The following is a 25,914-nucleotide window of genomic DNA, read 5'->3' as shown; positions in this document are numbered from 1 at the left end:
TTTGAAAAAAATCGAAATTTCGGTTTTTTACAATTAACATGTACTTTTTTAGATCGAAAATGTTGCATAACTTTTTTGTTATTAAAGATAGAGCTTTCATTTAAAAACAGTCAAGTACTCCTGGCAAAGGAGCACCTTGCACATAATTATTAAAATTGAAAAAATTATAGTTTTTGAAAAAAATCGAAATTTCGGTTTTTTACAAATAACATGTACATTTTTAGATCGAAAATTTTGCATAACTTTTTTGTTATTAAAGATAGAGCTTTCATTTAAAAACTGCCAAGTACTCCTCGCAAAGGGGCACCTTGAACGTAATAATCTAAAACTAAAAAAATTGTAGTTTTTGAAAAAAATCGAAATTTCGGTTTTTTACAATTAACATGTACTTTTTTAGATCGAAAATGTTGCATAACTTTTTTGTTATTAAAGATAGAGCTTTCATTTAAAAACAGTCAAGTACTCCTGGCAAAGGAGCACCTTGCACAAAATTATTAAAATTGAAAAAATTATAGTTTTTGAAAAAAATCAAAATTTCGGTTTTTTACAAATAACATGTACATTTTTAGATCGAAAATTTTGCATTACTTTTTTGTTATTAAAGATAGAACTTTCATTTAAAAACAGTCAAGTACTCCTAGCGAAGGGGCACCTTGCACATAATTATTAAAATTGAAAAAATTATAGTTTTTGAGAAAAATCGAAATTTTGGTTTTTTACAATTAACATGTACTTTTTTGGATCGAAAATTTTGCATAACTTTTTTGTTATTAAAGATAGAGCTTTCATTTAAAAACAGTCAAGTACTCCTAGCGAAGGGGCACCTTGCACATAATTATCAAAATTGAAAAAATTATAGTTTTTGAGAAAAATCGAAATTTCGGTTTTTTACAATTAACATGTACTTTTTTATATCGAAAATTTTGCATAACTTTTTTGTTATTAAAGATAGAGCTTTCATTTAAAAACAGTCAAGTACTCCTAGCAAAGGGGCACCTTGCACATAATTATCAAAATTGAAAAAATTATAGTTTTTGAAAAAAATCGAAATTTCGGTTTTTTACAATTAACATGTACTTTTTTATATCGAAAATTTTGCATAACTTTTTTGTTATTAAAGATAGAGCTTTCATTTAAAAACTGCCAAGTACTCCTTGCAAAGGGGCACCTTGTACGTGATAATCAAAAACTAAGAAAATTGTAGTCTTTGAAATAAATCGAAATTTAGGTTTTTTACAATTAACATGTACTTTTTTAGATCGAAAATTTTGCATAACTTTTTTGTTATTAAAGATAGAGCTTTCATTTAAAAACTGCCAAGTATTCCTCGCAAAGGGGCACCTTGCACATAATTATCAAAATTGAAAAAATTATAGTTTTTGGGAAAAATCGAAATTTAGGTTTTTTACGATTAACATGTACATTTTTAGATCGAAAATTTTGCATAACTTTTTTGCTATTAAAGATAGAGCTCTCATTTAAAAACTGCCAGGTACTCCTCGCAAAGGGGCACCTTGCACATAATTATCAAAATTGAAAAAATTATAGTTTTTGAGAAAAATCAAAATTTCGGTTTTTTACGATTAACATGTACTTTTTTAGATCGAAAATTTTGCATAACTTTTTTGTTATTAAAGATAGAGCTTCCATTTAAAAACTGTCAAGTACTCCTCGCAAAGGGGCACCTTGCACATAATTATCAAAATTGAAAAAATTGTAGTCTTTGAAATAAATCGAAATTTCGGTTTTTTACAATTAACATGTACTTTTTTAGATAGAAAATTTTGCATAACTTTTTTGTTCTTAAAGATAGAGCTTTCATTTAAAAACTGCCAAGTACTCCTCGCAAAGGGGCACCTTGCACATAATTATCAAAATTGAAAAAATTATAGTTTTTAAGAAAAATCGAAATTTTATGTTTTTTACGATTAACATGTACATTTTTAGATCGAAAATTTTGCATAACTTTTTTGTTATTAAAGATAGAGCTTTCATTTAAAAACTGTCAAGTACTCCATGCAAAGGGGCACCTTCCACATAATTATCAAAATTGAAAAAATTATAGTTTTTGAGAAAAATCGAAATTTCGGTTTTTTACGATTAACATGTACTTTTTTAGATCGAAAATTTTGCATAACTTTTTTGTTATTACAGATAGAGCTTTCATTTAAAAACTGTTAAGTACTCCTAGCGAAGGGGCACCTTTCGCGTAATTATCAAAATTGAAAAAATTATAGTTTTTGAGAAAAATCGAAATTTCGGTTTTTTACAATTAACATGTACTTTTTTAGATCGAAAATTTTGCATAACTTTTTTGTTATTAAAGATAGAGCTTTCATTTAAAAACTGCCAAGTACTCCTCGCAAAGGGGCACCTTGCACATAATTATCAAAATTAAAAAAATTATAGTTTTTGGGAAAAATCGAAATTTAGGTTTTTTACGATTAACATGTACATTTTTAGATCGAAAATTTTGCATAACTTTTTTGTTATTAAAGATAGAGCTCTCATTTTAAAACTGCCAGGTACTCCTCGCAAAGGGGCACCTTGCACATAATTATCAAAATTGAAAAAATTATAGTTTTTGAGAAAAATCGAAATTTCGGTTTTTTACGATTATCATGTACTTTTTTAGATCGAAAATTTTGCATAACTTTTTTGTTATTAAAGATAGAGCTTTCATTTAAGAACTGCCAAGTACTCCTCGCAAAGGGGCACCTTGCACATAATTATCAAAATTGAAAAAATTATAGTTTTTGAGAAAAATTGAAATTTCGGTTTTTTACGATTAACATGTACTTTTTTAGATCGAAAATTTTGTATAACTTTTTTGTTATTAAAGATAGAGCTCTCATTTAAGAACTGCCAAGTACTCCTCGCAAAGGGGCACCTTGCACATAATTATTAAAATTGAAAAAATTATAGTTTTTGAAAAAAATTGAAATTTCGGTTTTTTACAATTAACATGTACTTTTTGAGATCGAAAATATTGCATAACTTTTTTGTTATTAAAGATAGAGCTTTCATTTAAAAACAGTCAAGTACTCCTGGCAAAGGAGCACCTTGCACATAATTATTAAAATTGAAAAAATTATAGTTTTTGAAAAAAATCGAAATTTCGGTTTTCTACAATTAACATGTACTTTTTTAGATCGAAAATGTTGCGTAACTTTTTTGTTATTAAAGATAGAGCTTTTATTTAAAAACTGCCAAGTACTCCTCGCAAAGGAACACCTTGTACGTAATAATCAAGAACTAAAAAAATTGTAGTTTTTGAGAAAAATCGAAATTTCGGTTTTTTACAATTAACATGTACTTTTTTAGATCGAAAATGTTGCGTAACTTTTTTGTTATTAAAGATAGAGCTTTCATTTAAAAACTGCCAAGTACTTCTCGCAAAGGGGCACCTTGAACGTAATAATCTAAAACTAAAAAAATTGTAGTTTTTGAAAAAAATCGAAATTTCGGTTTTTTACAATTAACATGTACTTTTTTAGATCGAAAATGTTGCATAACTTTTTTGTTATTAAAGATAGAGCTTTCATTTAAAAACAGTCAAGTACTCCTGGCAAAGGAGCACCTTGCACATAATTATTAAAATTGAAAAAATTATAGTTTTTGAAAAAAATCGAAATTTCGGTTTTTTACAAATAACATGTACATTTTTAGATCGAAAATTTTGCATAACTTTTTTGTTATTAAAGATAGAGCTTTCATTTAAAAACTGCCAAGTACTCCTCGCAAAGGGGCACCTTGAACGTAATAATCTAAAACTAAAAAAATTGTAGTTTTTGAAAAAAATCGAAATTTCGGTTTTTTACAATTAACATGTACTTTTTTAGATCGAAAATGTTGCATAACTTTTTTGTTATTAAAGATAGAGCTTTCATTTAAAAACAGTCAAGTACTCCTGGCAAAGGAGCACCTTGCACAAAATTATTAAAATTGAAAAAATTATAGTTTTTGAAAAAAATCAAAATTTCGGTTTTTTACAAATAACATGTACATTTTTAGATCGAAAATTTTGCATTACTTTTTTGTTATTAAAGATAGAACTTTCATTTAAAAACAGTCAAGTACTCCTAGCGAAGGGGCACCTTGCACATAATTATTAAAATTGAAAAAATTATAGTTTTTGAGAAAAATCGAAATTTTGGTTTTTTACAATTAACATGTACTTTTTTGGATCGAAAATTTTGCATAACTTTTTTGTTATTAAAGATAGAGCTTTCATTTAAAAACAGTCAAGTACTCCTAGCGAAGGGGCACCTTGCACATAATTATCAAAATTGAAAAAATTATAGTTTTTGAGAAAAATCGAAATTTCGGTTTTTTACAATTAACATGTACTTTTTTATATCGAAAATTTTGCATAACTTTTTTGTTATTAAAGATAGAGCTTTCATTTAAAAACAGTCAAGTACTCCTAGCAAAGGGGCACCTTGCACATAATTATCAAAATTGAAAAAATTATAGTTTTTGAAAAAAATCGAAATTTCGGTTTTTTACAATTAACATGTACTTTTTTATATCGAAAATTTTGCATAACTTTTTTGTTATTAAAGATAGAGCTTTCATTTAAAAACTGCCAAGTACTCCTTGCAAAGGGGCACCTTGTACGTGATAATCAAAAACTAAGAAAATTGTAGTCTTTGAAATAAATCGAAATTTAGGTTTTTTACAATTAACATGTACTTTTTTAGATCGAAAATTTTGCATAACTTTTTTGTTATTAAAGATAGAGCTTTCATTTAAAAACTGCCAAGTATTCCTCGCAAAGGGGCACCTTGCACATAATTATCAAAATTGAAAAAATTATAGTTTTTGGGAAAAATCGAAATTTAGGTTTTTTACGATTAACATGTACATTTTTAGATCGAAAATTTTGCATAACTTTTTTGCTATTAAAGATAGAGCTCTCATTTAAAAACTGCCAGGTACTCCTCGCAAAGGGGCACCTTGCACATAATTATCAAAATTGAAAAAATTATAGTTTTTGAGAAAAATCAAAATTTCGGTTTTTTACGATTAACATGTACTTTTTTAGATCGAAAATTTTGCATAACTTTTTTGTTATTAAAGATAGAGCTTCCATTTAAAAACTGTCAAGTACTCCTCGCAAAGGGGCACCTTGCACATAATTATCAAAATTGAAAAAATTGTAGTCTTTGAAATAAATCGAAATTTCGGTTTTTTACAATTAACATGTACTTTTTTAGATAGAAAATTTTGCATAACTTTTTTGTTCTTAAAGATAGAGCTTTCATTTAAAAACTGCCAAGTACTCCTCGCAAAGGGGCACCTTGCACATAATTATCAAAATTGAAAAAATTATAGTTTTTAAGAAAAATCGAAATTTTATGTTTTTTACGATTAACATGTACATTTTTAGATCGAAAATTTTGCATAACTTTTTTGTTATTAAAGATAGAGCTTTCATTTAAAAACTGTCAAGTACTCCATGCAAAGGGGCACCTTCCACATAATTATCAAAATTGAAAAAATTATAGTTTTTGAGAAAAATCGAAATTTCGGTTTTTTACGATTAACATGTACTTTTTTAGATCGAAAATTTTGCATAACTTTTTTGTTATTACAGATAGAGCTTTCATTTAAAAACTGTTAAGTACTCCTAGCGAAGGGGCACCTTTCGCGTAATTATCAAAATTGAAAAAATTATAGTTTTTGAGAAAAATCGAAATTTCGGTTTTTTACAATTAACATGTACTTTTTTAGATCGAAAATTTTGCATAACTTTTTTGTTATTAAAGATAGAGCTTTCATTTAAAAACTGCCAAGTACTCCTCGCAAAGGGGCACCTTGCACATAATTATCAAAATTAAAAAAATTATAGTTTTTGGGAAAAATCGAAATTTAGGTTTTTTACGATTAACATGTACATTTTTAGATCGAAAATTTTGCATAACTTTTTTGTTATTAAAGATAGAGCTCTCATTTTAAAACTGCCAGGTACTCCTCGCAAAGGGGCACCTTGCACATAATTATCAAAATTGAAAAAATTATAGTTTTTGAGAAAAATCGAAATTTCGGTTTTTTACGATTATCATGTACTTTTTTAGATCGAAAATTTTGCATAACTTTTTTGTTATTAAAGATAGAGCTTTCATTTAAGAACTGCCAAGTACTCCTCGCAAAGGGGCACCTTGCACATAATTATCAAAATTGAAAAAATTATAGTTTTTGAGAAAAATTGAAATTTCGGTTTTTTACGATTAACATGTACTTTTTTAGATCGAAAATTTTGTATAACTTTTTTGTTATTAAAGATAGAGCTCTCATTTAAGAACTGCCAAGTACTCCTCGCAAAGGGGCACCTTGCACATAATTATTAAAATTGAAAAAATTATAGTTTTTGAAAAAAATTGAAATTTCGGTTTTTTACAATTAACATGTACTTTTTGAGATCGAAAATATTGCATAACTTTTTTGTTATTAAAGATAGAGCTTTCATTTAAAAACAGTCAAGTACTCCTGGCAAAGGAGCACCTTGCACATAATTATTAAAATTGAAAAAATTATAGTTTTTGAAAAAAATCGAAATTTCGGTTTTCTACAATTAACATGTACTTTTTTAGATCGAAAATGTTGCGTAACTTTTTTGTTATTAAAGATAGAGCTTTTATTTAAAAACTGCCAAGTACTCCTCGCAAAGGAACACCTTGTACGTAATAATCAAGAACTAAAAAAATTGTAGTTTTTGAGAAAAATCGAAATTTCGGTTTTTTACAATTAACATGTACTTTTTTAGATCGAAAATGTTGCGTAACTTTTTTGTTATTAAAGATAGAGCTTTCATTTAAAAACTGCCAAGTACTCCTCGCAAAGGGGCACCTTGAACGTAATAATCTAAAACTAAAAAAATTGTAGTTTTTGAAAAAAATCGAAATTTCGGTTTTTTACAATTAACATGTACTTTTTTAGATCGAAAATGTTGCATAACTTTTTTGTTATTAAAGATAGAGCTTTCATTTAAAAACAGTCAAGTACTCCTGGCAAAGGAGCACCTTGCACAAAATTATTAAAATTGAAAAAATTATAGTTTTTGAAAAAAATCGAAATTTCGGTTTTTTACAAATAACATGTACATTTTTAGATCGAAAATTTTGCATAACTTTTTTGTTATTAAAGATAGAGCTTTCATTTAAAAACTGCCAAGTACTCCTCGCAAAGGGGCACCTTGTACGTAATAATCAAAATCTAAAAAATTGTAGTTTTTGAGAAATATCGAAATTTCGATTTTTTACAATTAACATGTACTTTTTTAGATCGAAAATTTTGCATAACTTTTTTGTTATTAAAGATAGAGCTCTCATTTAAAAACTGCCAGGTACTCCTCGCAAAGGGGCATCTTGCAAAAAATTATCAAAATTGAAAAAATTATAGTTTTTGACAAAAATCGAAATTTTGGTTTTTTACAATTAACATGTACTTTTTTAGATCGAAAATTTTGCATTACTTTTTTGTTATTAAAGATAGAGCTTTCATTTAAAAACAGTCAAGTACTCCTAGCGAAGGGGCACCTTGCACATAATTATCATAATCGAAAAAATTATAGTTTTTGAGAAAAATCAAAATTTCGGTTTTTTACAATTAACATGTACTTTTTATATCGAAAATTTTGTATAACTTTTTTGTTATTAAAGATAGAGCTTTCATTTAAAAACTGCCAAGTACTCCTCGCAAAGAGGCACCTTGCACATAATTATTAAAATTGAAAAAATTATAGTTTTTGAAAAAAATCGAAATTTCGGTTTTTTACAATTAACATGTACTTTTTGAGATCGAAAATTTTGCATAACTTTTTTGTTATTAAAGATAGAGCTTTCATTTAAAAACAGTCAAGTACTCCTAGCGAAGGGGCACCTTGCACATAATTATCAAAACTGAAAAAATTATAGTTTTTGAGAAAAATCGAAATTTCGGTTTTTTACAATTAACATGTACTTTTTTAGATCGAAAATTTTGCATAACTTTTTTGTTATTAAAGATAGAGCTTTCATTTAAAAACAGTCAAGTACTCCTGGCAACGGAGCACCTTGCACATAATTATTAAAATTGAAAAAATTATAGTTTTTGAAAAAAATCGAAATTTCGGTTTTCTACAATTAACATGTACTTTTTTAGATCGAAAATGTTGCGTAACTTTTTTGTTATTAAAGATAGAGCTTTCATTTAAAAACTGCCAAGTAATCCTCGCAAAGGGGCACCTTGTACGTAATAATCAAGAACTAAAAAAATTGTAGTTTTTGAGAAAAATCGAAATTTCGGTTTTTTACAATTAACATGTACTTTTTTAGATCGAAAATGTTGCATAACTTTTTTGTTATTAAAGATAGAGCTTTCATTTAAAAACTGCCAAGTAATCCTCGCAAAGGGGCACCTTGTACGTAATAATCAAGAACTAAAAAATTGTAGTTTTTGAAAAAAATCGAAATTTCGGTTTTCTACAATTAACATGTACTTTTTTAGATCGAAAATGTTGCGTAACTTTTTTGTAATTAAAGATAGAGCTTTCATTTAAAAACTGCCAAGTAATCCTCGCAAAGGGGCACCTTGTGCGTAATAATCAAGAACTAAAAAAATTGTAGTTTTTGAGAAAAATCGAAATTTCGGTTTTTTACAATTAACATGTACTTTTTTAGATCGAAAATGTTGCGTAACTTTTTTGTTATTAAAGATAGAGCTTTCATTTAAAAACTGCCAAGTACTCCTCGCAAAGGGGCACCTTGCACATAATTATCAAAATTGAAAAAATTATAGTTTTTGAGAAAAATCGAAATTTAGGTTTTTTACGATTAACATGTACATTTTTAGATCGAAAATTTTGCATAACTTTTTTGTTATTAAAGATAGAGCTTTCATTTAAAAACTGCCAGGTACTCCTCGCAAAGGGGCACCTTGCACATAATTATCAAAATTGAAAAAATTATAGTTTTTAAGAAAAATCGAAATTTCGGTTTTTTACGATTAACATGTACTTTTCTAGATCGAAAATTTTGCATAACTTTTTTGTTATTAAAGATAGAGCTTTCATTTAAAAACTGCCAAGTACTCCTCGCAAAGGGGCACCTTGCACATAATTATCAAAATTGAAAAAATTATAGTTTTTGAGAAAAATCGAAATTTCGGTTTTTTACGATTAACATGTACTTTTTTAGATCGAAAATTTTGCATAACTTTTTTGTTATTAAAGATAGAGCTTTCATTTAAAAACTGTTAAGTACTCCTAGCGAAGGGGCACCTTTCGCGTAATTATCAAAATTGAAAAAATTATAGTTTTTGAGAAAAATCGAAAATTCGGTTTTTTACAATTAACATGTACTTTTTTAGATCGAAAATTTTGCATAATCTCTTTGTTATTAAAGATAGAGCTTTCATTTAAAAACTGCCAAGTACTCCTCGCAAAGGGGCACCTTTCGCGTAATTATCAAAATTGAAAAAATTATAGTTTTTAAGAAAAATCGAAATTTCGGTTTTTTACGATTAACATGTACTTTTTTAGATCGAAAATTTTGCATAACTTTTTTGTTATTACAGATAGAGCTTTGATTTAAAAACTGTTAAGTACTCCTAGCGAAGGGGCACCTTTCGCGTAATTATCAAAATTGAAAAAATTATAGTTTTTGAGAAAAATCGAAATTTCGGTTTTTTACAATTAACATGTACTTTTTTAGATCGAAAATTTTGCATAACTTTTTTGTTATTAAAGATAGAGCTTTCATTTAAAAACTGCCAAGTACTCCTCGCAAAGGGGCACCTTGCACATAATTATCAAAATTAAAAAAATTATAGTTTTTGGGAAAAATCGAAATTTAGGTTTTTTACGATTAACATGTACATTTTTAGATCGAAAATTTTGCATAACTTTTTTGTTATTAAAAGATAGAGCTCTCATTTAAAAACTGCCAGGTACTCCTCGCAAAGGGGCACCTTGCACATAATTATCAAAATTGAAAAAATTATAGTTTTTGAGAAAAATCGAAATTTCGGTTTTTTACGATTAACATGTACTTTTTTAGATCGAAAATTTTGCATAACTTTTTTGTTATTAAAGATAGAGCTTTCATTTAAGAACTTCCAAGTACTCCTCGCAGAGGGGCACCTTGCACATAATTATCAAAATTGAAAAAATTATAGTTTTTGAGAAAAATTGAAATTTCGGTTTTTTACGATTAACATGTACTTTTTTAGATCGAAAATTTTGCATAACTTTTTTGTTATTAAAGATAGAGCTTTCATTTAAGAACACTCTCACGAGATGTGTAAAGGGGCACCTTGCACATAATTATCAAAATTGAAAAAATTATAGTTTTTGAGAAAAATTGAAATTTCGGTTTTTTACGATTAACATGTACTTTTTTAGATCGAAAATTTTGTATAACTTTTTTGTTATTAAAGATAGAGCTTTCATTTAAAAACTGTCAAGTACTCCATGCAAAGGGGCACCTTCCACATAATTATCAAAATTGAAAAAATTATAGTTTTTGAGAAAAATCGAAATTTCGGTTTTTTACAATTAACATGTACTTTTTTAGATCGAAAATTTTGCATAACTTTTTTGTTATTACAGATAGAGCTTTCATTTAAAAACTGTTAAGTACTCCTAGCGAAGGGGCACCTTTCGCGTAATTATCAAAATTGAAAAAATTATAGTTTTTGAGAAAAATCGAAATTTCGGTTTTTTACAATTAACATGTACTTTTTTAGATCGAAAATTTTGCATAACTTTTTTGTTATTAAAGATAGAGCTTTCATTTAAAAACTGCCAAATACTCCTCGCAAAGGGGCACCTTGCACATAATTATCAAAATTAAAAAAATTATAGTTTTTGGGAAAAATCGAAATTTAGGTTTTTTACGATTAACATGTACATTTTTAGATCGAAAATTTTGCATAACTTTTTTGTTATTAAAGATAGAGCTCTCATTTTAAAACTGCCAGGTACTCCTCGCAAAGGGGCACCTTGCACATAATTATCAAAATTGAAAAAATTATAGTTTTTGAGAAAAATCGAAATTTCGGTTTTTTACGATTAACATGTACTTTTTAGATCGAAAATTTTGCATAACTTTTTTGTTATTAAAGATAGAGCTTTCATTTAAGAACTTCCAAGTACTCCTCGCAAAGGGGCACCTTGCACATAATTATCAAAATTGAAAAAATTATAGTTTTTGAGAAAAATTGAAATTTCGGTTTTTTACGATTAACATGTACTTTTTTAGATCGAAAATTTTGTATAACTTTTTTGTTATTAAAGATAGAGCTCTCATTTAAGAACTGCCAAGTACTCCTCGCAAAGGGGCACCTTGCACATAATTATTAAAATTGAAAAAATTATAGTTTTTGAAAAAAATTGAAATTTCGGTTTTTTACAATTAACATGTACTTTTTGAGATCGAAAATTTTGCATAACTTTTTTGTTATTAAAGATAGAGCTTTCATTTAAAAACAGTCAAGTACTCCTGGCAAAGGAGCACCTTGCACATAATTATTAAAATTGAAAAAATTATAGTTTTTGAAAAAAATCGAAATTTCGGTTTTCTACAATTAACATGTACTTTTTTAGATCGAAAATGTTGCGTAACTTTTTTGTTATTAAAGATAGAGCTTTTATTTAAAAACTGCCAAGTACTCCTCGCAAAGGAACACCTTGTACGTAATAATCAAGAACTAAAAAAATTGTAGTTTTTGAGAAAAATCGAAATTTCGGTTTTTTACAATTAACATGTACTTTTTTAGATCGAAAATGTTGCGTAACTTTTTTGTTATTAAAGATAGAGCTTTCATTTAAAAACTGCCAAGTACTCCTCGCAAAGGGGCACCTTGAACGTAATAATCTAAAACTAAAAAAATTGTAGTTTTTGAAAAAAATCGAAATTTCGGTTTTTTACAATTAACATGTACTTTTTTAGATCGAAAATGTTGCATAACTTTTTTGTTATTAAAGATAGAGCTTTCATTTAAAAACAGTCAAGTACTCCTGGCAAAGGAGCACCTTGCACAAAATTATTAAAATTGAAAAAATTATAGTTTTTGAAAAAAATCGAAATTTCGGTTTTTTACAAATAACATGTACATTTTTAGATCGAAAATTTTGCATAACTTTTTTGTTATTAAAGATAGAGCTTTCATTTAAAAACTGCCAAGTACTCCTCGCAAAGGGGCACCTTGTACGTAATAATCAAAATCTAAAAAATTGTAGTTTTTGAGAAATATCGAAATTTCGATTTTTTACAATTAACATGTACTTTTTTAGATCGAAAATTTTGCATAACTTTTTTGTTATTAAAGATAGAGCTCTCATTTAAAAACTGCCAGGTACTCCTCGCAAAGGGGCATCTTGCAAAAAATTATCAAAATTGAAAAAATTATAGTTTTTGACAAAAATCGAAATTTTGGTTTTTTACAATTAACATGTACTTTTTTAGATCGAAAATTTTGCATTACTTTTTTGTTATTAAAGATAGAGCTTTCATTTAAAAACAGTCAAGTACTCCTAGCGAAGGGGCACCTTGCACATAATTATCATAATCGAAAAAATTATAGTTTTTGAGAAAAATCAAAATTTCGGTTTTTTACAATTAACATGTACTTTTTATATCGAAAATTTTGTATAACTTTTTTGTTATTAAAGATAGAGCTTTCATTTAAAAACTGCCAAGTACTCCTCGCAAAGAGGCACCTTGCACATAATTATTAAAATTGAAAAAATTATAGTTTTTGAAAAAAATCGAAATTTCGGTTTTTTACAATTAACATGTACTTTTTGAGATCGAAAATTTTGCATAACTTTTTTGTTATTAAAGATAGAGCTTTCATTTAAAAACAGTCAAGTACTCCTAGCGAAGGGGCACCTTGCACATAATTATCAAAACTGAAAAAATTATAGTTTTTGAGAAAAATCGAAATTTCGGTTTTTTACAATTAACATGTACTTTTTTAGATCGAAAATTTTGCATAACTTTTTTGTTATTAAAGATAGAGCTTTCATTTAAAAACAGTCAAGTACTCCTGGCAACGGAGCACCTTGCACATAATTATTAAAATTGAAAAAATTATAGTTTTTGAAAAAAATCGAAATTTCGGTTTTCTACAATTAACATGTACTTTTTTAGATCGAAAATGTTGCGTAACTTTTTTGTTATTAAAGATAGAGCTTTCATTTAAAAACTGCCAAGTAATCCTCGCAAAGGGGCACCTTGTACGTAATAATCAAGAACTAAAAAAATTGTAGTTTTTGAGAAAAATCGAAATTTCGGTTTTTTACAATTAACATGTACTTTTTTAGATCGAAAATGTTGCATAACTTTTTTGTTATTAAAGATAGAGCTTTCATTTAAAAACTGCCAAGTAATCCTCGCAAAGGGGCACCTTGTACGTAATAATCAAGAACTAAAAAAATTGTAGTTTTTGAAAAAAATCGAAATTTCGGTTTTCTACAATTAACATGTACTTTTTTAGATCGAAAATGTTGCGTAACTTTTTTGTTATTAAAGATAGAGCTTTCATTTAAAAACTGCCAAGTAATCCTCGCAAAGGGGCACCTTGTACGTAATAATCAAGAACTAAAAAAATTGTAGTTTTTGAGAAAAATCGAAATTTCGGTTTTTTACAATTAACATGTACTTTTTTAGATCGAAAATGTTGCGTAACTTTTTTGTTATTAAAGATAGAGCTTTCATTTAAAAACTGCCAAGTACTCCTCGCAAAGGGGCACCTTGCACATAATTATCAAAATTGAAAAAATTATAGTTTTTGAGAAAAATCGAAATTTAGGTTTTTTACGATTAACATGTACATTTTTAGATCGAAAATTTTGCATAACTTTTTTGTTATTAAGATAGAGCTTTCATTTAAAAACTGCCAGGTACTCCTCGCAAAGGGGCACCTTGCACATAATTATCAAAATTGAAAAAATTATAGTTTTTAAGAAAAATCGAAATTTCGGTTTTTTACGATTAACATGTACTTTTCTAGATCGAAAATTTTGCATAACTTTTTTGTTATTAAAGATAGAGCTTTCATTTAAAAACTGCCAAGTACTCCTCGCAAAGGGGCACCTTGCACATAATTATCAAAATTGAAAAAATTATAGTTTTTGAGAAAAATCGAAATTTCGGTTTTTTACGATTAACATGTACTTTTTTAGATCGAAAATTTTGCATAACTTTTTTGTTATTAAAGATAGAGCTTTCATTTAAAAACTGTTAAGTACTCCTAGCGAAGGGGCACCTTTCGCGTAATTATCAAAATTGAAAAAATTATAGTTTTTGAGAAAAATCGAAAATTCGGTTTTTTACAATTAACATGTACTTTTTTAGATCGAAAATTTTGCATAATCTCTTTGTTATTAAAGATAGAGCTTTCATTTAAAAACTGCCAAGTACTCCTCGCAAAGGGGCACCTTGCACATAATTATCAAAATTGAAAAAATTATAGTTTTTGAGAAAAATCGAAATTTCGGTTTTTTACGATTAACATGTACTTTTTTAGATCGAAAATTTTGCATAACTTTTTTGTTATTAAAGATAGAGCTTTCATTTAAAAACTGTTAAGTACTCCTAGCGAAGGGGCACCTTTCGCGTAATTATCAAAATTGAAAAAATTATAGTTTTTGAGAAAAATCGAAAATTCGGTTTTTTACAATTAACATGTACTTTTTTAGATCGAAAATTTTGCATAATCTCTTTGTTATTAAAGATAGAGCTTTCATTTAAAAACTGCCAAGTACTCCTCGCAAAGGGGCACCTTTCGCGTAATTATCAAAATTGAAAAAATTATAGTTTTTGAGAAAAATCGAAATTTCGGTTTTTTACGATTAACATGTACTTTTTTAGATCGAAAATTTTGCATAACTTTTTTGTTATTAAAGATAGAGCTTTCATTTAAAAACTGCCAAGTACTCCTCGCAAAGGGGCACCTTGCACATAATTATCAAAATTAAAAAAATTATAGTTTTTGGGAAAAATCGAAATTTAGGTTTTTTACGATTAACATGTACATTTTTAGATCGAAAATTTTGCATAACTTTTTTGTTATTAAAGATAGAGCTCTCATTTAAAAACTGCCAGGTACTCCTCGCAAAGGGGCACCTTGCACATAATTATCAAAATTGAAAAAATTATAGTTTTTGAGAAAAATCGAAATTTCGGTTTTTTACGATTAACATGTACTTTTTTAGATCGAAAATTTTGCATAACTTTTTTGTTATTAAAGATAGAGCTTTCATTTAAGAACTTCCAAGTACTTCTCGCAAAGGGGCACCTTGCACATAATTATCAAAATTGAAAAAATTATAGTTTTTGAGAAAAATTGAAATTTCGGTTTTTTACGATTAACATGTACTTTTTTAGATCGAAAATTTTGCATAACTTTTTTGTTATTAAAGATAGAGCTTTCATTTAAGAACTGCCAAGTACTCCTCGCAAAGGAACACCTTGTACGTAATAATCAAGAACTAAAAAAATTGTAGTTTTTGAGAAAAATCGAAATTTCGGTTTTTTACAATTAACATGTACTTTTTTAGATAGAAAATGTTGCGTAACTTTTTTGTTATTAAAGATAGAGCTTTTATTTAAAAACTGCCAAGTACTCCTCGCAAAGGGGCACCTTGAACGTAATAATCTAAAACTAAAAAAATTGTAGTTTTTGAAAAAAATCGAAATTTCGGTTTTTTACAATTAACATGTACTTTTTTAGATCGAAAATGTTGCATAACTTTTTTGTTATTAAAGATAGAGCTTTCATTTAAAAACAGTCAAGTACTCCTGGCAAAGGAGCACCTTGCACAAAATTATTAAAATTAAAAAAATTATAGTTTTTGAAAAAAATCGAAATTTCGGTTTTTTACAAATAACATGTACATTTTTAGATCGAAAATTTTGCATAACTTTTTTGTTATTAAAGATAGAGCTTTCATTTAAAAACTGCCAAGTACTCCTCGCAAAGGGGCACCTTGTACGTAATAATCAAAATCTAAAAAATTGTAGTTTTTGAGAAATATCGAAATTTCGATTTTTTACAATTAACATGTACTTTTTTAGATCGAAAATGTTGCATAACTTTTTTGTTATTAAAGATAGAGCTTTCATTTAAAAACAGTCAAGTACTCCTGGCAAAGGAGCACCTTGCACAAAATTATTAAAATTAAAAAAATTATAGTTTTTGAAAAAAATCGAAATTTCGGTTTTTTACAATTAACATGTACTTTTTTAGATCGAAAATGTTGCATAACTTTTTTGTTATTAAAGATAGAGCTTTCATTTAAAAACAGTCAAGTACTCCTCGCAAAGGGGCACCTTGCACATAATTATCAAAATTGAAAAAATTGTAGTTTTTGAAAAAAATCGAAATTTCGGTTTTTTACAATTAACATGTACTTTTTTAGATCGAAAATGTTGCATAACTTTTTTGTTATTAAAGATAGAGCTTCCATTTAAAAACTGTCAAGTACTCCTCGCAAAGGGGCACCTTGCACATAATTATCAAAATTGAAAAAATTGTAGTCTTTGAAATAAATCGAAATTTCGGTTTTTTACAATTAACATGTACTTTTTTAGATCGAAAATTTTGCATAACTTTTTTGTTCTTAAAGATAGAGCTTTCATTTAAAAACTGCCAAGTACTCCTCGCAAAGGGGCACCTTGCACATAATTATCAAAATTGAAAAAATTATAGTTTTTGAGAAAAATCGAAATTTTATGTTTTTTACGATTAACATGTACATTTTTAGATCGAAAATTTTGCATAACTTTTTTGTTATTAAAGATAGAGCTTTCATTTAAAAACTGCCAAGTATTCCTCGCAAAGGGGCACCTTGCACATAATTATCAAAATTGAAAAAATTATAGTTTTTGGGAAAAATCGAAATTTAGGTTTTTTACGATTAACATGTAATTTTTAGATCGAAAATTTTGCATAACTTTTTTGTTATTAAAGATAGAGCTTTCATTTAAAAACTGCCAAGTATTCCTCGCAAAGGGGCACCTTGCACATAATTATCAAAATTGAAAAAATTATAGTTTTTGGGAAAAATCGAAATTTAGGTTTTTTACGATTAACATGTACATTTTTAGATCGAAAATTTTGCATAACTTTTTTGTTATTAAAGATAGAGCTCTCATTTAAAAACTGCCAGGTACTCCTCGCAAAGGGGCACCTTGCACATAATTATCAAAATTGAAAAAATTATAGTTTTTGAGAAAAATCGAAATTTCAGTTTTTTACGATTAACATGTACTTTTTTAGATCGAAAATTTTGCATAACTTTTTTGTTATTAAAGATAGAGCTTCCATTTAAAAACTGTCAAGTACTCCTCGCAAAGGGGCACCTTGCACATAATTATCAAAATTGAAAAACTTGTAGTCTTTGAAATAAATCGAAATTTCGGTTTTTTACAATTAACATGTACTTTTTTAGATCGAAAATTTTGCATAACTTTTTTGTTCTTAAAGATAGAGCTTTCATTTAAAAACTGCCAAGTACTCCTCGCAAAGGGGCACTTTGCACATAATTATCAAAATTGAAAAAATTATAGTTTTTGAGAAAAACCGAAATTTTATGTTTTTTACGATTAACATGTACATTTTTAGATCGAAAATTTTGCATAACTTTTTTGTTATTAAAGATAGAGCTTTCATTTAAAAACTGCCAGGTACTCCTCGCAAAGGGGCACCTTGCACATAATTATCAAAATTGAAAAAATTATAGTTTTTAAGAAAAATCGAAATTTCGGTTTTTTACGATTAACATGTACTTTTTTAGATCGAAAATTTTGCATAACTTTTTTGTTATTAAAGATAGAGCTTTCATTTAAGAACTTCCAAGTACTCCTCGCAAAGGGGCACCTTGCACATAATTATCAAAATTGAAAAAATTATAGTTTTTGAGAAAAATTGAAATTTCGGTTTTTTACGATTAACATGTACTTTTTTAGATCGAAAATTTTGCATAACTTTTTTGTTATTAAAGATAGAGCTTTCGTTTAAAAACTGTCAAGTACTCCATGCAAAGGGGCACCTTCCACATAATTATCAAAATTGAAAAAAATATAGTTTTTGAGAAAAATCGAAATTTATGTTTTTTACGATTAACATGTACTTTTTTGGATCGAAAATTTTGCATAACTTTTTTGTTATTAAAGATAGAGCTTTCATTTAAAAACTGCCAAGTACTCCTCGCAAAGGGGCACCTTGAACGTAATAATCTAAAACTAAAAAAATTGTAGTTTTTGAAAAAAATCGAAATTTCGGTTTTTTACAATTAACATGTACTTTTTTAGATCGAAAATGTTGCATAACTTTTTTGTTATTAAAGATAGAGCTTTCATTTAAAAACAGTCAAGTACTCCTGGCAAAGGAGCACCTTGCACATAATTATTAAAATTGAAAAAATTATAGTTTTTGAAAAAAATCGAAATTTCGGTTTTTTACAAATAACATGTACATTTTTAGATCGAAAATTTTGCATAACTTTTTTGTTATTAAAGATAGAGCTTTCATTTAAAAACTGCCAAGTACTCCTCGCAAAGGGGCACCTTGAACGTAATAATCTAAAACTAAAAAAATTGTAGTTTTTGAAAAAAATCGAAATTTCGGTTTTTTACAATTAACATGTACTTTTTTAGATCGAAAATGTTGCATAACTTTTTTGTTATTAAAGATAGAGCTTTCATTTAAAAACAGTCAAGTACTCCTGGCAAAGGAGCACCTTGCACAAAATTATTAAAATTGAAAAAATTATAGTTTTTGAAAAAAATCAAAATTTCGGTTTTTTACAAATAACATGTACATTTTTAGATCGAAAATTTTGCATTACTTTTTTGTTATTAAAGATAGAACTTTCATTTAAAAACAGTCAAGTACTCCTAGCGAAGGGGCACCTTGCACATAATTATTAAAATTGAAAAAATTATAGTTTTTGAGAAAAATCGAAATTTTGGTTTTTTACAATTAACATGTACTTTTTTGGATCGAAAATTTTGCATAACTTTTTTGTTATTAAAGATAGAGCTTTCATTTAAAAACAGTCAAGTACTCCTAGCGAAGGGGCACCTTGCACATAATTATCAAAATTGAAAAAATTATAGTTTTTGAGAAAAATCGAAATTTCGGTTTTTTACAATTAACATGTACTTTTTTAGATCGAAAATTTTGCATTACTTTTTTGTTATTAAAAATAGACCTTTCATTTAAAAACTGCCAAGTACTCCTCGCAAAGGGGCACCTTGTACGTAATAATCAAAAACTAAAAAAATTGTAGTTTTTGAAAAAAATCGAAATTTCGGTTTTTTACAATTAACATGTACTTTTTTAGATCGAAAATTTTGCATAACTTTTTTGCTATTAAAGATAGAGCCTTCATTTAAAAACTGTTAAGTACTCCTAGCGAAGAGGCATCTTGCACATAATTATTAAAATTTAAAAAATTATAGTTTTTGAAAAAAATCGAAGTTTCGGTTTTTTACAATTAACATGTACTTTTTTATATCGAAAATTTTGCATAACTTTTTTGTTATTAAAGATAGAGCTTTCATTTAAAAACAGTCAAGTACTCCTAGCAAAGGGGCACCTTGCACATAATTATCAAAATTGAAAAAATTATAGTTTTTGAGAAAAATCGAAATTTCGGTTTTTTACAATTAACATGTACTTTTTTAGATCGAAAATTTTGCATTACTTTTTTGTTATTAAAGATAGAGCTTTCATTTAAAAACAGTCAAGTACTCCTCGCAAAGGGGCACCTTGTACGTAATAATCAAAAACTAAAAAAATTGTAGTTTTTGAAAAAAATCGAAATTTCGGTTTTTTACAATTAACATGTACTTTTTTAGATCGAAAATTTTGCATAACTTTTTTGTTATTAAAGATAGAGCTTTCATTTAAAAACTGCCAAGTACTCCTCGCAAAGGGGCACCTTGCACATAATTATCAAAATTAAAAAAATTATAGTTTTTGAGAAAAATCGAAATTTCGATTTTTTACAATTAACATGTACTTTTTTAGATCGAAAATTTTGCATAACTTTTTTGTTATTAAAGATAGAGCTTTCATTTAAAAACTGCCAAGTACTCCTCGCAAAGGGGCACCTTGTACGTAATAATCAAAAACTAAAAAAATTGTAGTTTTTGAAAAAAATCGAAATTTCGGTTTTTTACAATTAACATGTACTTTTTTAGATCGAAAATTTTGCATAACTTTTTTGCTATTAAAGATAGAGCCTTCATTTAAAAACTGTTAAGTACTCCTAGCGAAGAGGCATCTTGAACATAATTATTAAAATTTAAAAAATTATAGTTTTTGAAAAAAAATCGAAATTTCGGTTTTTTACAATTAACATGTACTTTTTTATATCGAAAATTTTGCATAACTTTTTTGTTATTAAAGATAGAGCTTTCATTTAAAAACTGCCAAGTACTCCTTGCAAAGGGGCACCTTGTACGTGATAATCAAAAACTAAGAAAATTGTAGTCTTTGAAATAAATCGAAATTTAGGTTTTTTACAATTAACATGTACTTTTTTAGATCGAAAATTTTGCATAACTTTTTTGTTATTAAAGATAGAGCTTTCATTTAAAAACTGCCAAGTATTCCTCGCAAAGGGGCACCTTGCACATAATTATCAAAATTGAAAAAATTATAGTTTTTGGGAAAAATCGAAATTTAGGTTTTTTACGATTAACATGTACATTTTTAGATCGAAAATTTTGCATAACTTTTTTGTTATTAAAGATAGAGCTCTCATTTAAAAACTGCCAGGTACTCCTCGCAAAGGGGCACCTTGCACATAATTATCAAAATTGAAAAAATTATAGTTTTTGAGAAAAATCAAAATTTCGGTTTTTTACGATTAACATGTACTTTTTTAGATCGAAAATTTTGCATAACTTTTTTGTTATTAAAGATAGAGCTTCCATTTAAAAACTGTCAAGTACTCCTCGCAAAGGGGCACCTTGCACATAATTATCAAAATTGAAAAAATTGTAGTCTTTGAAATAAATCGAAATTTCGGTTTTTTACAATTAACATGTACTTTTTTAGATAGAAAATTTTGCATAACTTTTTTGTTCTTAAAGATAGAGCTTTCATTTAAAAACTGCCAAGTACTCCTCGCAAAGGGGCACCTTGCACATAATTATCAAAATTGAAAAAATTATAGTTTTTAAGAAAAATCGAAATTTTATGTTTTTTACGATTAACATGTACATTTTTAGATCGAAAATTTTGCATAACTTTTTTGTTATTAAAGATAGAGCTTTCATTTAAAAACTGCCAAGTATTCCTCGCAAAGGGGCACCTTGCACATAATTATCAAAATTGAAAAAATTATAGTTTTTGGGAAAAATCGAAATTTAGGTTTTTTACGATTAACATGTACATTTTTAGATCGAAAATTTTGCATAACTTTTTTGTTATTAAAGATAGAGCTCTCATTTAAAAACTGCCAGGTACTCCTCGCAAAGGGGCACCTTGCACATAATTATCAAAATTGAAAAAATTATAGTTTTTGAGAAAAATCAAAATTTCGGTTTTTTACGATTAACATGTACTTTTTTAGATCGAAAATTTTGCATAACTTTTTTGTTATTAAAGATAGAGCTTCCATTTAAAAACTGTCAAGTACTCCTCGCAAAGGGGCACCTTGCACATAATTATCAAAATTGAAAAAATTGTAGTCTTTGAAATAAATCGAAATTTCGGTTTTTTACAATTAACATGTACTTTTTTAGATCGAAAATTTTGCATAACTTTTTTGGTATTAAAGATAGAGCTTTCATTTAAGAACTGCCAAGTACTCCTCGCAAAGGGGCACCTTGCACATAATTATCAAAATTGAAAAAATTATAGTTTTTGAGAAAAATTGTAATTTCGGTTTTTTACGATTAACATGTACTTTTTTAGATCGAAAATTTTGTATAACTTTTTTGTTATTAAAGATAGAGCTTTCATTTAAAAACAGTCAAGTACTCCTGGCAAAGGAGCACCTTGCACATAATTATTAAAATTGAAAAAATTATAGTTTTTGAAAAAAATCGAAATTTCGGTTTTCTACAATTAACATGTACTTTTTTAGATCGAAAATGTTGCGTAACTTTTTTGTTATTAAAGATAGAGCTTTTATTTAAAAACTGCCAAGTACTCCTCGCAAAGGAACACCTTGTACGTAATAATCAAGAACTAAAAAAATTGTAGTTTTTGAGAAAAATCGAAATTTCGGTTTTTTACAATTAACATGTACTTTTTTAGATCGAAAATGTTGCGTAACTTTTTTGTTATTAAAGATAGAGCTTTCATTTAAAAACTGCCAAGTACTCCTCGCAAAGGGGCACCTTGAACGTAATAATCTAAAACTAAAAAAATTGTAGTTTTTGAAAAAAATCGAAATTTCGGTTTTTTACAATTAACATGTACTTTTTTAGATCGAAAATGTTGCATAACTTTTTTGTTATTAAAGATAGAGCTTTCATTTAAAAACAGTCAAGTACTCCTGGCAAAGGAGCACCTTGCACAAAATTATTAAAATTGAAAAAATTATAGTTTTTGAAAAAAATCGAAATTTCGGTTTTTTACAAATAACATGTACATTTTTAGATCGAAAATTTTGCATAACTTTTTTGTTATTAAAGATAGAGCTTTCATTTAAAAACAGTCAAGTACTCCTAGCGAAGGGGCACCTTGCACATAATTATCAAAATTGAAAAAATTATAGTTTTTGAGAAAAATCGAAATTTCGGTTTTTTACAATTAACATGTACTTATTTAGATCGAAAATTTTGCATTACTTTTTTGTTATTAAAGATAGACCTTTCATTTAAAAACTGCCAAGTACTCCTCGCAAAGGGGCACCTTGTACGTAATAATCAAAATCTAAAAAATTGTAGTTTTTGAGAAATATCGAAATTTCGATTTTTTACAATTAACATGTACTTTTTTAGATCGAAAATTTTGCATAACTTTTTTGTTATTAAAGATAGAGCTTTCATTTAAAAACAGTCAGGTACTCCTAGCGAAGAAGCACCTTGCACATAACTATCAAAATTGAAAAAATTATAGTTTTTGAGAAAAATCGAAATTTCGGTTTTTTACAATTAACATGTACTTTTTTAGATCGAAAATGTTGCATAACTTTTTTGTTATTAAAGATAGAGCTTTTATTTAAAAACTGCCAAGTACTCCTCGCAAAGGGGCACCTTGCACATAATTATCAAAATTAAAAAAATTATAGTTTTTGAGAAAAATCAAAATTTCGATTTTTTACAATTAACATGTACTTTTTTAGATCGAAAATTTTGCATAACTTTTTTGTTATTAAAGATAGAGCTTTCATTTAAAAACAGTCAAGTACTCCTAGCGAAGGGGCACCTTGCACATAATTATCAAAATTGAAAAAATTATAGTTTTTGAGAAAAATCGAAATTTCGGTTTTTTACAATTAACATGTACTTTTTTAGATCGAAAATTTGCATTACTTTTTTGTTATTAAAGATAGACCTTTCATTTAAAAACTGCCAAGTACTCCTCGCAAAGGGGCACCTTGTACGTAATAATCAAAAACTAAAAAAATTGTAGTTTTTGAAAAAAATCGATATTTCGGTTTTTTGCAATTAACATGTACTTTTTTAGATCGAAAATTTTGCATAACTTTTTTGCTATTAAAGATAGAGCCTTCATTTAAAAACTGTTAAGTACTCCTCGCAAAGGGGCACCTTGCACATAATTATCAAAATTGAAAAAATTATAGTTTTTAAGAAAAATCGAAATTTTATGTTTTTTACGATTAATATGTACATTTTTAGATCGAAAATTTTGCATAACTTTTTTGTTATTAAAGATAGAGCTTTCATTTAAAAACTGTCAAGTACTCCATGCAAATGGGCACCTTCCACATAATTATCAAAATTGAAAAAATTATAGTTTTTGAGAAAAATCGAAATTTCGGTTTTTTACAATTAACATGTACTTTTTTAGATCGAAAATTTTGCATAACTTTTTTGTTATTACAGATAGAGCTTTCATTTAAAAACTGTTAAGTACTCCTAGCGAAGGGGCACCTTTCGCGTAATTATCAAAATTGAAAAAATTATAGTTTTTGAGAAAAATCGAAATTTCGGTTTTTTACAATTAACATGTACTTTTTTAGATCGAAAATTTTGCATAACTTTTTTGTTATTAAAGATAGAGCTCTCATTTAAAAACTGCCAGGTACTCCTCGCAAAGGGGCACCTTGCACATAATTATCAAAATTGAAAAAATTATAGTTTTTGAGAAAAATCGAAATTTCGGTTTTTTACGATTAACATGTACTTTTTTAGATCGAAAATTTTGCATAACTTTTTTGTTATTAAAGATAGAGCTTTCATTTAAAAACAGTCAAGTACTCCTCGCAAAGGGGCACCTTGCACATAATTATTAAAATTGAAAAAATTATAGTTTTTGAAAAAAATCGAAATTTCGGTTTTCTACAATTAACATGTACTTTTTTAGATCGAAAATGTTGCGTAACTTTTTTGTTATTAAAGATAGAGCTTTCATTTAAAAACTGCCAAGTACTCCTCGCAAAGGAACACCTTGTACGTAATAATCAAGAACTAAAAAAATTGTAGTTTTTGAGAAAAATCGAAATTTCGGTTTTTTACAATTAACATGTACTTTTTTAGATCGAAAATTTTGCATAACTTTTTTGTTATTAAAGATAGAGCTTTCATTTAAAAACTGCCAAGTACTCCTCGCAAAGGGGCACCTTGTACGTAATAATCAAAATCTAAAAAATTGTGGTTTTTGAGAAATATCGAAATTTCGATTTTTTACAATTAACATGTACTTTTTTAGATCGAAAATTTTGCATAACTTTTTTGTTATTAAAGATAGAGCTTTCATTTAAAAACAGTCAGGTACTCCTAGCGAAGGGGCACCTTGCACATAATTATCAAAATTGAAAAAATTATAGTTTTTGAGAAAAATCGAAATTTCGGTTTTTTACAATTAACATGTACTTTTTTAGATCGAAAATTTTGCATAACTTTTTTGTTATTACAGATAGAGCTTTCATTTAAAAACTGTTAAGTACTCCTCGCAAAGGGGCACCTTGCACATAATTATCAAAATTGAAAAAATTATAGTTTTTGAGAAAAATCGAAATTTCGATTTTTTACAATTAACATGTACTTTTTTAGATCGAAAATTTTGCATAACTTTTTTGTTATTAAAGATAGAGCTTTCATTTAAAAACTGCCAAGTACTCCTCGCAAAGGGGCACCTTGTACGTAATAATCAAAAACTAAAAAAATTGTAGTTTTTGAAAAAAATCGAAATTTCGGTTTTTTACAATTAACATGTACTTTTTTAGATCGAAAATTTTGCATAACTTTTTTGCTATTAAAGATAGAGCCTTCATTTAAAAACTGTTAAGTACTCCTAGCGAAGAGGCATCTTGCACATAATTATTAAAATTTTAAAAATTATAGTTTTTGAAAAAAATCGAAATTTCGGTTTTTTACAATTAACATGTACTTTTTTAGATCGAAAATTTTGCATAACTTTTTTGTTATTAAAGATAGAGCTTTCATTTAAAAACTGCCAAGTATTCCTCGCAAAGGGGCACCTTGCACATAATTATCAAAATTGAAAAAATTATAGTTTTTGGGAAAAATCGAAATTTAGGTTTTTTACGATTAACATGTACTTTTTTAGATCGAAAATTTTGCATAACTTTTTTGTTATTAAAGATAGAGCTTTCATTTAAAAACTGTCAAGTACTCCATGCAAAGGGGCACCTTCCACATAATTATCAAAATTGAAAAAAATATAGTTTTTGAGAAAAATCGAAATTTATGTTTTTTACGATTAACATGTACTTTTTTGGATCGAAAATTTTGCATAACTTTTTTGTTATTA

The 25,914-nt window shown here is 27.1% G+C and overlaps 1 long non-coding RNA gene across 2 annotated transcripts; it reads right to left on the bottom strand.

Annotated features, from left to right (window-relative positions):
* Window positions 1-1,519: 1,519 nt before the first annotated feature.
* On the bottom strand, window positions 1,520-24,367 carry LOC126749575 (uncharacterized). Of its 2 annotated transcripts, none has more exons than XR_007665146.1 (3): window positions 24,244-24,367; window positions 16,492-17,179; window positions 1,520-1,685 (listed from the first exon to the last, which is right to left on the bottom strand). It is a non-coding gene; the product is annotated as an uncharacterized LOC126749575 (long non-coding RNA). The 2 variants fall into 2 exon arrangements; XR_007665147.1 differs by lacking the exon at window positions 1,520-1,685 and adding an exon at window positions 4,965-5,130.
* Between the last annotated feature and the right edge of the window lie 1,547 nt (window positions 24,368-25,914).

This window comes from Anthonomus grandis, unplaced genomic scaffold (genome assembly GCF_022605725.1).
Source record: "Anthonomus grandis grandis unplaced genomic scaffold, icAntGran1.3 ctg00000330.1, whole genome shotgun sequence".
In the NCBI taxonomy this organism is placed as follows: domain Eukaryota; kingdom Metazoa; phylum Arthropoda; class Insecta; order Coleoptera; family Curculionidae; genus Anthonomus; species Anthonomus grandis.
Note: the sequence above shows the minus strand (reverse complement) of the source record. Positions and strands in the feature narration are given on the sequence as shown.